At 32.2% G+C, this 16886-nt stretch overlaps 1 protein-coding gene and 1 long non-coding RNA gene across 2 annotated transcripts in view; one reads left to right on the forward strand and one right to left on the reverse strand.

The window, feature by feature from the left end:
* Nucleotides 1-5970: 5970 nt before the first annotated feature.
* Nucleotides 5971-15304, reverse strand: LOC128251587 (uncharacterized). The gene is made up of 3 exons (XR_016240686.1): nucleotides 15199-15304; nucleotides 14203-14251; nucleotides 5971-6841 (listed from the first exon to the last, which is right to left on the reverse strand). It is a non-coding gene; the product is annotated as an uncharacterized LOC128251587 (long non-coding RNA).
* The window catches only part of LOC106873217 (krev interaction trapped protein 1), a 39812-nt gene continuing 37372 nt past the window's right edge, over nucleotides 14447-16886 (forward strand). The window contains exons 1-2 of the mRNA XM_089338760.1: nucleotides 14447-14605; nucleotides 15326-15453. The gene's annotated coding sequence lies outside the window, so the exon portion shown is untranslated. The remainder of the gene's footprint in view (nucleotides 14606-15325; nucleotides 15454-16886) is intronic.

A 16886-nucleotide genomic window follows, 5' to 3' on the forward strand; every position in this document is an offset into this window, starting at 1 on the left:
TCAGGATTTGTCTGAGTCTTTTGCGCATTACATCTTCATGTGATATTGCTTGTCCACACTTGCTTTATCATGATCAAATTTCTCATAGACAGTTGGTTTATCATGATCAAATTTCTCATAGACATACCCTCAGTGAAGTCAACTGTATCATCTGAACCACATCATATCATTTGAATAAATCAGCAACATAGCAACGCCTTCGCGACTAGAGCACGCTCTTTGCATATTGTTACACGAATATACATGAAAAATCAGCATATTTCAAAAATTTAATCAGTGGGAAGAATCTATGTTTGAAGTCGATATTAATATATGTTAATGTATGCCAGTGATTCCCAACCTGTGGTCCGCGGACCCCTGTCGGTTCGCAAAGGTAGTACAGAGTATCCGTGAACTAAATTCAAAATTTCAAGGATAAGCATATTAAAAGAGGTCCGTGGGAAAACTCATTTAAATAAAAGGGGTCCTTGGAAGTGAAAAGGTTGGGAACCAGTGATGTATGCTATATCTAAGGCGGTGAGCTAGCAAAATCTTTAAGGTTTGTGTTCAAATTCCGCCGAGGTCGACTCAGTCTTTCATCTGTTCAAGGTCGACAAAATAAGTACCAGTTGAACACTGGGGTCAATGTAATCGACTTAACCCCTGCGCCAAATTGCTGGCCTTGTGCCAAAATATGAAACCAATGTATGTTATATCTTAATCCAGAATTCCAGTATTTCTCTATTAATTGTTTGGTCGGTTTACTTCAAAGTAGATTTGTTTGACACTGCATACATACAGGATTACGTATTGTCCAACTGCTGTTCCTTTTCTTTTATATTTTCTTTTACCTTTTTTCTCTTATTTCAGTCACTGGGCAGTGGCCATACTGGGGCACCACCATGAAGGGTTTAGTTGGACAAATCGAACTCAGTACTTACTTTTAAGTCTGGTACGTATTCTAATAGCCTCTTTTGTCAACACGCAAAGTTACGGACGTAAATAAACTAACACCGGTTGTCCAGCGGCAATATAAAGACCCCCCCCCCACTATAATAATAATAATAATAATAATAATAATAATAATAATAATAATAATAATAAGACAAATACATAACAAAAATAGCAGGACTTACAAATATATATAACATACAGAAAATTGCACTACTGGGTACTGCACACATCCTACGCAAAACACTTTCAATACAGTAAACATAAGAGCACCACAGCAAACCACAGCACATACCCAAGGCGCACAGAGCTGCGCTCGGTAGTGAAGTGAAAGCACGTTATAAAAATAAAACTACTGAATAATAATAATAATAATAATAATAATAATAATAATAAACTCGAATGTGGAATCTAAAAACAGAAACAATTCCTATCATAGTAGGTGCCTTAGGTATAATAACAAAATATTCAGACAAATACATAACAAAAATAGCAGGACTTACAAATATATATAACATACAGAAAATTGCACTACTGGGTACTGCACACATTCTACGCAAAACACTTTCAATACAGTAAACATAAGAGCACCACAGCAAACCACAGCACATACCCAAGGCGCACAGAGCTGCGCTCGGTAGTGAAGTGAAAGCACGTTATAAAAATAAAACTACTGAATAATAATAATAATAATAATAATAATAATAATAATAATAATAATAATAATAATAATAATAATAATAATAATAATAATAATAATAATAATAATAATAATAATAATAATAATAATAATAATAATAATAATAATAATAATAATAATAATAATAATAATAATAATAATAATAATAATAATAATAATAATAATAATAATAATAATAATAATAATAATAATAATAATAATAATAATAATAATAATAATAATAATAATAATAATAATAATAATAATAATAATAATAATAATAATAATAATAATAATAATAATAATAATAATAATAATATAATAATAATAATAATAATAATAATAATAATAATAATAATAATAATAATAATAATAATAATAATAATAATAATAATAATAATAATAATAATAATAATAATAATAATAATAATAATAATAATAATAATAATAATAATAATAATAATAATAATAATAATAATAATAATAATAATAATAATAATAATAATAATAATAATAATAATAATAATAATAATAATAATAATAATAATAATAATAATAATAATAATAATAATAATAATAATAATAATAATAATAATAATAATAATAATAATAATAATAATAATAATAATAATAATAATAATAATAATAATAATAATAATAATAATAATAATAATAATAATAATAATAATAATAATAATAATAATAATAATAATAATAATAATAATAATAATAATAATAATAATAATAATAATAATAATAATAATAATAATAATAATAATAATAATAATAATAATAATAATAATAATAATAATAATAATAATAATAATAATAATAATAATAATAATAATAATAATAATAATAATAATAATAATAATAATAATAATAATAATAATAATAATAATAATAATAATAATAATAATAATAATAATAATAATAATAATAATAATAATAATAATAATAATAATAATAATAATAATAATAATAATAATAATAATAATAATAATAATAATAATAATAATAATAATAATAATAATAATAATAATAATAATAATAATAATAATAATAATAATAATAATAATAATAATAATAATAATAATAATAATAATAATAATAATAATAATAATAATAATAATAATAATAATAATAATAATAATAATAATAATAATAATAATAATAATAATAATAATAATAATAATAATAATAATAATAATAATAATAATAATAATAATAATAATAATAATAATAATAATAATAATAATAATAATAATAATAATAATAATAATAATAATAATAATAATAATAATAATAATAATAATAATAATAATAATAATAATAATAATAATAATAATAATAATAATAATAATAATAATAATAATAATAATAATAATAATAATAATAATAATAATAATAATAATAATAATAATAATAATAATAATAATAATAATAATAATAATAATAATAATAATAATAATAATAATAATAATAATAATAATAATAATAATAATAATAATAATAATAATAATAATAATAATAATAATAATAATAATAATAATAATAATAATAATAATAATAATAATAATAATATTAATATTAATATTAATATTAATATTAATAATAATAATAGGGTAGCGGGCTGGCAGAATAGTTAGCACGCCGGGAAAAATGCTTAGCAGTATTTCGTCTGCCCTTACGTTCTGAGTTCAAATGCCGCCGGGATCGGTTTAGCCTTTTATCCTTTCGGAGTCGATAAAATTAGTACCAGTTGAACACTGGAGTCGATGTAATCGACTATTTCTCTCCCTTAAATTTCAGGCCTTGTGCCTATAATAGAAAGGATTATTATTATTATCATTCTTATTTTTATCACGTGCTTCCACTGCACTACCGAGCGCAGCTGTTTGCCTTGGTATGTGGTTTGGTTTGTTGTGATGCTCTTATTTTCACTGTATTGAAAGTGTTTTACGTACGATGTGTGCGGTGCCTAGTAGTACTATTTTCTGTATGTTATATATACTTATGTTTTTTTTCATCATACTTATGGTGCCTACTATTACAGGAATTGTTTCTGTTTTTAGACTCCACATTTGAATTTTGTATTTTGAAAGTTTCTCTCTTTCTTTTACAGAAACGTTGTCATCTGTTGATATTGATACGTCGATTAGAAAGCATTTTTTTTTTTTTTTTGTGATCTCTGACAACTATAGCCTATTAGCCTTGATTTCTCTATCTGTGTGTATTGGCATATCCCAGAGTATGGTTGCTTTCTCATTTTCTGTGACCTTTTCTAGGGTGTGCCTTTATCATCTTTTTTCTGTTACTATTCCATTGTATTGGCATAGCTTCCAGTGTATATAGGTCTCAACTCTGATGCCTGTGAAATTATTATTATTATTAATATTATTATTATTATTAATATTATTATTATTATTATCATTATCATTATTATTATTATTATTATTATTATTGTTGTTGTTGTTGTTGTTGTTGTTGTTGCTGTTGTTGTTTCGCTTAGGCATAGCGATACTAATAACCTGAACAAAGAGTTAGCCGAGTATAGAGAAGTAGTAAGAAATTAAATAAATGACAAGGGAATAAGAAATTATATTATGAACTTCATGAGCATACAGCTGTTTCTACTATAAGGTGATACACAAGCATTCAACAATGAGTGCATTGCATTTTATAGCAGAAACAGCTGTAAGCTAATGAAGTTCATGACATAATTTCTTATTCTTTTGTTATCTTAATTTCATATATATATAATAATAATAGTAGTGTGTCGATAAGCCAGCTGGAGGAGATGTCCTCCTGGGGCTAAAAGCAACAGTAACATCCACCCCTAGGGGTCAGCCACACTTAAGTGGCAATATACTACACTTTATATATATATATATATACATACATACATACACAGTGGCGAACTGGCCAGGTTGCCAGCTGGCTTGATGGCAAGTGGGCCCCTACGCCATTAGAATCCATATATGGGAGTCATGTTAGTATCTAAGGGGTCCATCCCCTCAAGTTTGAGAATTTTTTATTCACTCCTGGAAGAATGCATTAATTATTTCAGCCTGGCTGTGTTTGTAGACAGTTGAAAAGAATACTTTTAACAAAAGGTAAAAATTAAATTGTAGTTGCGGGTGGGCCCCCTTAGTCTCCTGGCAACCAATATTTTTAGACCCAGTCCGACACTGTATATACACACACATATATATATATATGAATTCACGCACACATTATATATATATATATATATATATATATATATATATATATATATATATATATATATGACGGGCTTCTACACAGTTTCCATCTACCAAATTCACTCACAAGGCATTGATCGGTCCGGAGCGATAATAGAAGACACTTACCTAAAGTGCTGCGCAGTGAGACTGAAACCAACTGGTTGCAGAGCCATGATTGTGCGGTCAAAAACTATAAAACATATGAAGCAAGTATCAGGCGTATGATATCGTACAGTAAAGTAACTTGAACAGTAAAATCTGAAAACATGCAATGATTAGGGAAGAATGAGCTTAGAATTGGTTGTTGACTATACAACATAAATCTGAGAAACAGACAATATGCAAATGAGCAGCATACATTAATCCAGATTCCAACAATAGATAAATTGTAAGAATAAGGGCTCCTACCTAACTATAGTTGCTTGTATATAGTATATATTATTACATTCATGAATACAATTTGTAGGTGTATGAGCTTATTACAAACTACTGTCTGTAACAAGCCCACATGTCAACAAATAGCTGGCAATTCTCTTGATTAGTTAGAATTCCACTATCCAGCACCTATTTTTGCTTTGACTCTCACGCTTGCACTAAGCAGATGATTGAAAGTTCAAGCCTTTCTCTGCGAAATTAAATTTCATGGTTATTCCAGTAATGATTTTATATGTCTATCAAATATAGAATTGGTATTTTCTGCAAGTCACGTTGCCTCAAAGACTTGACATATCTCAACAGAAAATAGTTTCAATCCTGACATTCCTCAACAAAAAATAGATTGGTATACAAAAATAATTTCCACAGGGAAGTTTATTGAAATTTCTAGTGGGAATACATACTTTCCACAGTAGAAGGATTAAAAATGATATTTAATACTTTATGTGTAATTATATATTTACTTTCTTTCAGCTTCATGTATTGTAAGGCCTTCAATAAAACCTATTTGAAAAAGACTACTGTTGTCCAATAAGATTCGTCGTCTGACTATTTCCCACCTAATTTTGGTCTTTTGTGCATATCCCCAACTTTCAGCAACAAACTGGTTCACAATATACAGCGTGTCTCGAAAGTCACTATACATTTTGAGAAATAATCGGAATTATGAAACGCTGATTTAAATTTGAATAACATGTTTATTTCAAAGAATATGCAGCAAAGAATTAATGCTCCGCGATAAATTGCTTGTTGGAACACAATTTCCAGCATTTGAAGTGTTGTTTTGAACTACATCAATAATAAGATTTCGAAGCGCTACTGCATCTCTAATTCTTCTACACCATAGACTTAATGCACTCCCAAGCGAAAATGTTCTAATGGTGTTAAATCGGATGAGGGTGTTGCCCATAGTTGCGTTCCCTCACGACCAATCCAATGACGAGGGAAGCGTCTGTCAAGATAATTACGTACAATCTTTGTGTAATGGCACAGTGCTCCATCCTGTTGAAAAACTAGTTTCAAGAATGCCACCTGTGAGAAGTTGAGGTTCGAAGAATTGTTCAAGCATATCAATATACACAGTTCCCGTCACCCGTAGTCTTTGCAAAAAATAAAGTCCTTTGACTTTCTCATACTAAGCCAGTCATTCACTTTCAGTGTGTCTCGTTTCCATTCAAGCGGTTCAGTTGGTTTCTCACTTTCCCAAATGTAACTGTTATGACGATTAACTTTTCCACGTGTGTGGAAGGTCGCTTCATCACTGAACAGAATTTTGTTGATTAAATCGGCGCTTTCAATTTATCGCTGATCTGCGTGGATGATCCGCTGCGTTTAAGTTGTGAAAAACTTTTGTGTTCTAATCATTTCGCAGGATTCCATGGATTGATGCATGGGGAAATTCTAATATGTTAGCTATCCTACGAATCGATAATTGCAGATCCTGTGCAAATGCTTCTCGATCCCATTCAATTCTTCGTATTTCAAGCCCTTTATCTTCCATGTTACCACAAACACCTGCTCTTTCACGTACATCATCAATTAGTTGGGTCTGAAAAATAACAATAAAAACTAGACAAATATTAAGATAAATCGATTAACATTTTGTAAGAACACAAATTTGCACTACTGATGCTTATCTTTATGACAGCATAATATAATTTTTTTAAAAAATCGAATGTCACCGAAATAGATGGTGACTTTTGAGATACCCTGTATGAATGCTTAACAATGAATTCAAATGTCTTAGTGTTAATACTACTGTCTTTAGTGAAACTAGCCCTCCCCAAAATAGTTGTCTACGTGAAGTCAGTCTTAAAATATTTTGAAGAGACTATTATGACAGTGTGAATCTTAAATATAGACTAAATGTGCAGGTTGGAACGGTTTGCTACACACCACCTAGTTTTGTTTTTTCATAGTTTAAACTATTTAGATTGTACTCCATAGGTGGCTTTGTCACTCTTGTCATCCCGTATTTTCTGACCTCATTCTCTTCTGCCGAGATGAAGCACAACCTCTATTAACATCTTGACACATTATGTAAGATTTGGCAAAGTGATAACATTTGTATTTCTAAGTCCTTCCATGCTGGAATATTGTTAGTTTGTCGTTCATTGACCTAGCATGGAGTTAGATAACAGATTGGGACTTATTTGCGTTTTTTGCATATTACCTCTTCTATATTGCTTGTCCATGCTTCGCTGGTCTGCTATGATCGAATTTCTCATCGACACACCTTTAGTGAGGTCAATTGTATCGTCTGAATCATATCGTTTAAAGAAGGTAGTGATCTAACTATGTCTCAGTGTCTAAAGCAGTGCTACTCAAAGTGGTGGTCCGCGGACCGGTGCCGATTCGCGAGCCATCAGCTGCCGGTACGCGGCGAGTTTCCAGAAAAGAAAGAAACATTATGAAATGCTTATAAAATGCTTATGTAATTTGTTTACAAAATAAATATAAGATTAAAAAATTGTAAACTTTTGTTATATTCATTATATATATATATATATATATATATATATATATATATATATATATATATATATATATATATATATACATACATACATATATATATATATATATATATATATATATATATATATATATATATATATATATATATACATATATATATATATATATATATATATATATACATATATATATATATATATATATATATATATATACATATATATATATATATATATATATATATATATATATATATATATATATATATATATATATATATATATATATATATATATATACTAGCAGAAATACCCGGCTTTGCCCGGGTTAAAGAGAATAATGAAATCTAAAAACGCCGTCTAGACTACGCAACCCTCAACTGTTAGTAGCTACGATACCATATTTCTACATTAATAACTCTCCAATCCATGCCAGCATGGAACATAGACATTAAGTGGAATGCCAGTCTCTCATCTAGGAGGGCCTTGAAATCAATGTTACCAACTGGGGACTATGTGTGTCGCAGTGATAATAAAAAGACCCAAAGGAGGTCTGCAACGAAATAATTTTACTCAACACTTTGCAAGTGAATCAGTGGAGGCAAAGATGCGTCTCATTTACTTGACAATTTATGCACCACATTGCAGAAATCTGTACCGTTGAATTACAAATAATGCTCATCTGTTATGTTCGGGTTAAAATTTCATCAACATCAAAAATATATGAATTTTGATGGGAGTTATGGCCGTTATACATAGAATATAATTTCCAAATTTCATAAAGATTCGTTCAGTACTTTTGACGTAGTTTTGGATAAGAAAACAAATGACTAATGTGTGTGTTTGTGTGCATGTGTTTGTGTGTGATGGGTGTATATATGTATAGATATCTGTATGCATGTATATATATATATATATATATATATATATATATATATATATATATATATATATATATGTGTGTGTGTGTGTGTGTGTGTGTGTACATATTACATGTACCTCTCTCTTTCTCTCTCTCTGAAAGTATCTGTCATTACAGTATCGAAATGTGATTGTTTCAGTTAGTGGAATAACGTGTACATATACATCTATATGTATTCATATACATCTCTCTCTCTCTTTCTCTCTTTCTCTCTCTCTCTGAAAGTATCTGTCATTACAGTATCGAAATGTGATTGTTTCAGTTAGTAGAATAGTTTCATTTTTAAAGTGAAAGTATTTGACAGGAGTGTTTTTGTTTCACTTTTGACACGTAATACTTAAATAGTGGAGGAGATATTATGTTGCCGTGGGCTCGAACTCTGCAAGAAGTAAAAAATTTTTTTTGACTAAAACACAACTGGAACCCTAAGTAAGGCATGTGTAAAATTTGAATGAAATTGGTTGCGTAGTTCTCGAGTTTTAGGGATTCACACAGACAGACAGACAGACAGACACACATTCTCATTTATATATATATATATATATATATATATATATATATATATATATATATATATATATATATATATATATTGTTTCCGGTATAAATTAATATACTTTTCTACTCTAGGCACAAGGCCCGAAATTTTGGGGGAGGGGGCGAGTCGATTAGATCGACCCCAGTACGCAACTGGTACTTGATTTATCGACCCCGGAAGAATGAAAGGCAAAGTTGACCTCGGCTGAATTTGAACTCAGAACGTAAAGACAGACAAAATACCGCTAAGCATTTCGCCCGGTATACTAACGTTTCTTATTTCTTTATTGCCCACAAGGGGCTAAACATAGAGGGGACAAACAAGGACAGACAAACGGATTAAATCGATTATATCGACCCCAGTGCGTAACTGGTATTTATTTAATCGACCCCGAAAGGATGAAAGGCAAAGTCGACCTCGGCGGAATTTGAACTCAGAACCTAATAGCAGACGAAATACCGCTAAGCATTTCGCCCGGCGTGCTAACGTTTCTGCCAACTCGTCGCAGAATGCTAACGTTTCTGCCAGCTCGCCGCCTTCGGTACAAATTAATGCTACTAAGAAATATTACTGGTCCCTGGCACATTCGAAAAAAAAAAACTGCCGGTACACCACATCAGATAGTTTGAGAAGCACTGGTCTAAACCATGCTCTTTGCATATTGCAACACAAAACACGTTATTATACATTGCAAGCTGAAAATTTGAAAAGGGTTTCACATGACTCATCAATGAACCAACACCATATCTGCAGCCACAAAAAACTGTAAATCTATGTAGATTGAAGGAGGTTGATGAATTCGATCGTAGGTGCAGCAAAATATCTCGAGTAAAATTGGATTAGTTTTCTGCATCGGAAACAAATCATTTTACTAGATTGTCTGAGATTTGCCATAGAGACTACTGACCATCAAAAATATCTAAACAGTAAAAAAGAAAAAAAAAATCTCTGGGTGGCGTGTTGCGTTCTTGAGCAAAACACTTCATTTCTCGTTTCTCCAGTCCCCCTATCGATCCCAAGGGAATGTTGGCCAGCGGGGTGGCGTCATTTGAAAGATAAAACAAGGCAAAAGCGCATTGTGACCAGCGATGTTTAACAACATCTGAGAGCCTAGTCGGTCACGTGATCACGTGATATTAATATGAGTGTGTATGCGTGCGCTTGCGTGAACGTCATTGTTATGTTATTAGTTTTGCATTGCATAAGTTGTACATTCGAGGTCTGATCAATAAGTGTGCGGACTGTTGCTACAGTAACGAAGCTAAAGCACGCAGAGTGAAGCCGCTTGGCAAAAATTGACCTTGAACTCTGCTGTGCATGCGCACTAAGTGTTAACGTTTTAGCTCATTTCCGCTGTTTAAGGCAGTGCTTGGAAGGAAGGCGTGTAGTGCGTGATCGTCGCATTGACCACGACAGAGTAAGTTGTCATGTCGATACCTGCTCAGAGGCCTACGCAAAGTTGCAGAAAGTTAATACAGAAGAGTGTATGAGCCGCATACAAGTGTACGAGTGGTTCAGATATTTCCAAGATGGCCGAAAAATGTCGATATTAACGAGCGTCCTGGGAGACCCGCAACCAGCAGAACTGAGAAAAATATCGCAGCTCTGCGGGCAGCTGTGAGGGAAATCATCGAATCACCATCCGTGAGTTATCAGAAGATGTGTAGATCAGTCCATTATCATTGAAGATTTGGATATGAGACGCGTGTCTACCAAGTTTGTGCCAAAACTGTTTTCAACCGACCAAAAAGACACTCGGGTTTCAGTTGCACAACTGATTGTGTCGAGAACGATCGAAACTTTTTGAAAACTTTGCATAGGCTTCTGAGCAGGTATCGCCAAGCTTTTGGCAAAATTTGATGCAGATTCTCCGCTCAACTTTCTCTGTCATGGTCAATGCGATGATCACACGCTATACACCTTTCTTCCAAGCACTGCTGTAAACAGCGAAAGAGAGCTAGAACGTTAAAACTTAGTGCGCCTGCACAGCAGAGTTCAAGGTCAATCTATTCCAAGCAGCTTTACTCTGCGTGCTTTAGCTTCGTTACCATGCAACACTCCGGGTACTTATTGATCAGACCACGTACTGGTTTAAGAAGGTTACATGTCCAATGTCAAAGATTGGCTATTCAGTTGAATAATCTTCCGAATATAAAGGATGGCGTGAGACTGGGGCTTTATTTGGACCAACTTAATACGACATGACAATGACGTTCCCAGTTCATAATAATCAACTTCGACTTTATTATCTGATAGACCGCTGACTTTGATATTATAGGAGTTTTATATACTCCGATGCCTTTAGTAGTTGCCTTTCATCCTTTCGGGATTGATTAAATAAATACCAGCTACGCACTGGGGTCGATGTAATCGACTTAATCCCCTCCCCTAAGTTGCCCTTGTGGCAAAAATTTGAAGTCATTATTATTATTATTACTATTGTTGTTGTTGTTGACGCAGCGAACTGGCAGATTCGTTAGCACGCTGGACGAAATGCTTAGCGGTATTTCGCCCGTCACTACATTCTGGATTCAAATTCAGCCGAGGTCGACTTTGCCTTTCATCCTTTCGGGGTCGATAAATTAAGTACTGGTAAAACACTGAAGTCGATGAAATCGACTAGTCCCCTCCCACCAGATTTCAGACCTTGTGCCTTTAGTAGAAAGGATTATTATTGTTTGCTGTGGTGGCGAGCTTGCAGAATCGTTAGCATTCCGGGCAAAATGCTTAGTGGCATTTCGTCCGTCTTTACGTTCTGAGTTCTAATTCCGCTATAGTCGGCTTTGTCTTCCATCCTTTCGGGGTCGATAAATTACCAGTCAAGTACTAATGTCGATGTGATCGACTATCCCCCTCCCCACAAATTCCAGGCCGTGTGCCTATAATAGAAAGAATTATTAATGTTTGGTGTGTAAATAGAACGGACAGGAGTAGAACTTTGATGTTTTACTACTTCTCCCTGTCGCCAGGAGATATTATTGGCTAGAATAAATGTCATATGGTGTATCTGTTTGCATAGACATTTAGCATTTGTAATTATTTTATTAATAGGTATGGAACTGTTGAGTAAGCTACTTCCTATCTACTACACATATAGATGTTGAGGGTTCGCTGTCAGAGAGATGATCTACTACACATGTTATTAGGAGCTCTGTCGTTTCTATTTCATCACATCCTACTGCACATTGTTTCCTATTTCCTTTTTCATATCCATATCCAATTCTTGATACTGAATTTGATCTGGTATTATACCTTCCTTTGCCAGTCTGTATTCCTGTTGTACAGTTCTCCTTCTCTCCTTATCCTCTTGCTCATTACCATAATTTGTTTTCTTCCTTTATATCTACTTTTGCCTCGCTATTAAAATTGCATTCTGTCTCTATCCTAATAATCCCAATAACGATATATGATGTGTGTGCATGTATTATACATAGGTATGCACACACACACACACACACACACACACACACACACACACACATTAAAGTCACTTAGAGGGTAAGTTAACCTCGTAAGGAGATGGTTGCATCCAAGGAAATACTGGTTTCATATCTAGTAATTTTGGGAAATGAAATTTCTTTAAATCAATTGGTATGTATGAAGAATAAAGTTCATGTTCATTTAAATGAAAGAAAGAAAATGGAGAGTTAAGATAATAATTCTTATTTAAAAATTACCAATTTTTTAATAAGTCCTAGGCTCGATTTGTTCGACTGAAGGAGGTGCTCCAGCATGGCCGCAATCAAATGACTGAAGTAAAAGAATATATATATATATATATATATATAAATGTATACATATATGTATAATAGGCGCAGGAGTGGCCTTGTGGCAAGTAACTTGCTTACCAACCACATGGTTCCGGGTTCAGTCCTACTGCGTGGTCCCTTGCGCAAGTGCCTTCTGCAGTAGCCTCGGCCTGACCAAAGCCTTGTCAGTGGATTTAAAAGACGGAAAGTGAAAGAAGCCCGTCGTATATATATATGTGTGTGTATGTGTGTGTGTGTGTGTATGTTTGTGTGTCTTCTCCCCCAACATCGCTTGACAACCGATGCTGGTGTGTTTACGTCTCCGTAACTTAGCGGTTCGGCAAAAGAACCGATAGAATAAGTACTAGGCTTACAAAGAATAAGTCCTGGGGTCGATTTGCTCGACTAAAGGCAGTGCTCCAGCATGACCGCAGTCAAATGACTGAAACAAGTAAAAGAATGTATATATATATATATAGAGAGAGAGAGAGAGAGAGAGAATTGATGAGTACATTAAATTCCTTCAGCTTTAAAGCTGTGGTCATGCTGGGGCTCCACCGTTCTATCTAGCTATCTACCTATATATAGAGAGAGAGGGGGGGAGAAAGGGAGAGAGAGAGAAATACATACATACATATAGATTTATTTAGAAATATAAGGATAAAATCTATATTTTATCCTGCGTGAAAAACCAGTTTGGGGAAAAAAAATTACTACAAAGTATAAATTTTTCCGTTAGTAATAGCCCTTTATGTAATGAATGTATTTATATATATGTCTATATATATATATAGTTATAAAGATAGATAGATAGATAGATAGATAGATAGATAGATAGATAGATAGAAAAAAATACATTTATTTATATGCGCGCGCGCGCACACACACACACACACACATATATATACATACACGCGCGTGCATATATATATTGGAAGGTTTGGAGGTGATGTACAGGAATTATATATTAGAAAAAATAATAAGGTACTCAAATATCTGGATGGTTGTACATTTACAAATGTACGGTTGGTTGTAAATGTACAACCATCCAGATATCTGAGTACCTTATTATTTTTTCTAATTAGATTAGAAGTATCAATTAAAAGTTTGCTGCCCAATGTCACTTAAACCACACCCTACCATCCAGAAAAAGGATTATGAAAAAAGAAGACTGTACATTAAATAATGCCGATCAAGTTACTCTTAAAAAGACAGGATGCTTACGGCTGGAATACCTTCGATCATAGGTCTGCTGGATCGGCAATGACTTGGGCTAAAAAGAAACAGCAAATCATAAATAAATAAATAATAAAAAATAGTAAAGTGAGAAAATAACTAGGATTGTTAATGATATTTACCGTTGTTATTGTTGTTAATGTTACACTTTTTGTAATTATAATTATATAAATTTGTTGGCGTTAATTAATGTTTACGAAAAGACGGCTTCGAAAAAGCATGTTTTCGAGAAAAGTTTGGCCTGTCACTTCATAAGAAAAGTACAACTTTTCTGATTGTTAGTGACCTTACTTAATGGGCATCTATATGAATATATAAATATATATTTGGTGTATAATTATTGTCTTATACTACACAATGGTTTATTGTTCTTGTTGTATGTCTTTCATATGTAAGTATTTTATTTATTGGTTGTGTTTTTGGTTTTTATTGGAGGTGGGTATAGTTTTTCTGGTAATTTTCATCATTAATAGAAAGCACTTGTTGGTTAAAAACTATTTACTCTTTAAACAATAGTTTACGAATTTAAATACATTTAGTGGAGGTCCAGAAAGCTTTTAAAGTTACTGCTAAAGAAAATTCCAACTTGAAAGCCTACTATATGACATGATTGTAACATTAAAATTTAAATGTATTCTCCGTTTATATATTGTGTATTATATTTATGTATAATATATACACACACGCGTTTTACTTGACCAGGTGTTTAATTTCATCACAATCCCGTAAACGACTTCATACAAATAGAATGAGTAAGTCTTTAAACTGCATTCTACATTATTTTAATAAGTATGTCCACTCTATGTTTTGAGCACTTTGCTTTAAAATGTGGTTCTAGTTTTGGGGGCTTTTTTTTTAAGGGGAACTCACAACTGTAGAACACAAATTATATTTACATAGTAAAAGTTGTCCTTTTCCTTATATGACACTTGTTAATTTTATTCTTTTCATAAGGTGTGTATAGTGTCAAAAGTTATATCATACCTCTGTACAGATAAATTACATTAGTAGTTTCCTCGTATGAACACCTGCACGCACGAATCTATACTGTATAAAGTAACTCTATTGAACTATGAATATTTGGTTTATCCTTCTATTCCTTCTCTTCCAGAACAGTTCTATTAAACCGAAGTGCTGCCTAGCATAGATATGTCTTCTTCATCGCATATATGCAAAAGGAACCGAAGCAATCATTATAACGATCATCATTATTCCTTCATAAATTGGACAAAGTTAAAGGTAAAATTAGGCTTTGCACAACAGCTTTCATTCCATGTTATTTTTTACTGCGCAATCTTTTTATTTTTATTATTATAAAAGAAATCATCAATATTATTATTACTACTATTTTAATTAAGTTTTTTGTTTTTTCGCTTGCACGTATATGCGTTTGTACGCGGCGTGCGTTTAAGTTTATACGTATGTATACAAATGTGCTATAATTTGTGTATAAATGTATGCTGTATTCGTTTGTATGCTCAGATGTTTTGTATGTTCCTGTGAGATTAAATTGACAGTAGAACTTGTGTGTAATCTCTTTACTTGAGAATAGATTACTATGGAGACACCCGAGGCATGTCTTCTATCCCACGCTATTGTTGACAGCAACTTACATTTTGCGTCTCTAAAATGTCGCTGGAGGTAGGTGGGTAAATTAAACCGCTTTGGTATATCCTCTGTGTGTGTGTGTGCGCGTGCGCGCGCAAACACACACACACACACACACACACAAAAGCATATCAACTGCATCGATCTCACAGTCTAGAAGGATTTGCAAAGGTCATGGGCACTTTCTAAATTTAAATAAATTACATAGCGAGTGAGAAAGAAAAGTAGTTAGAAAGTAAAAAAGTAATTTCTTTATTAACTTAAATGGTGCAGTCTGTAGCGAGATATCTTTCAGACGTCTGAATAAAAAAAAAAAAAGCCCACTGTTTTGAGTTCCAATCCAACTGGGAACGACTTTCTTTTCATCCTTCCGGGTCGCTAAAATATGTACCAATCACGATTGTTATTATTCAGTGTTATTTTTGTTACATATTTTCATTGCATTACTGAGCGCCTGTCTGTGGGCCTTGTGTACATGCTGTGTTTTGTTTTGGTTTTGACTTTATTGACAGTTATCAAACTAATGTATACAGTGCTTAATGGTTCTACTGTCTGTATGTTACACGTAATTATAAATCGCGATTGGCTTATAGATTTGCCTATTTTTAAAACTATCCCCAAGGTACATTTTATTATAGGAATTGTTTGTTCAAAGTTTTATACTTGAATTTTTTCTCCATTTCTTTTGAGAGATACATTTTTCTTTTTTTTTTCTTTTTTTGCCAGTTGTTCGATTTCGAACTACTTCCTTCCCTATTTGTCTTTGATAACAATGTCTGCCCTATTAACCATAATTTCTCTCTGTGCGTAGATTGACAGATCCCAAAGTATGATTACCTTATCATTCCTTAAGAACCCCTTCTACTGTAAACCTACACAACCTCTTTTCTGATGGTATTTCCTAATGCTGCCCCAGCTTTGTCATGCTTGTAGATGTCTTCATTGAATGGATCTCGGTAGCTAGAGACAATATTTTCACTGTTTCTTCCCAATCACCACATATTCTGCAGTTAATATATTCTATTTCATCACATGTTTTGGGTGTTTCTGATGAGGATTTGATC

Source organism: Octopus bimaculoides, chromosome 2 (assembly GCF_046866305.1).
Source record: "Octopus bimaculoides isolate indiv1 chromosome 2, ASM4686630v1, whole genome shotgun sequence".
In the NCBI taxonomy this organism is placed as follows: domain Eukaryota; kingdom Metazoa; phylum Mollusca; class Cephalopoda; order Octopoda; family Octopodidae; genus Octopus; species Octopus bimaculoides.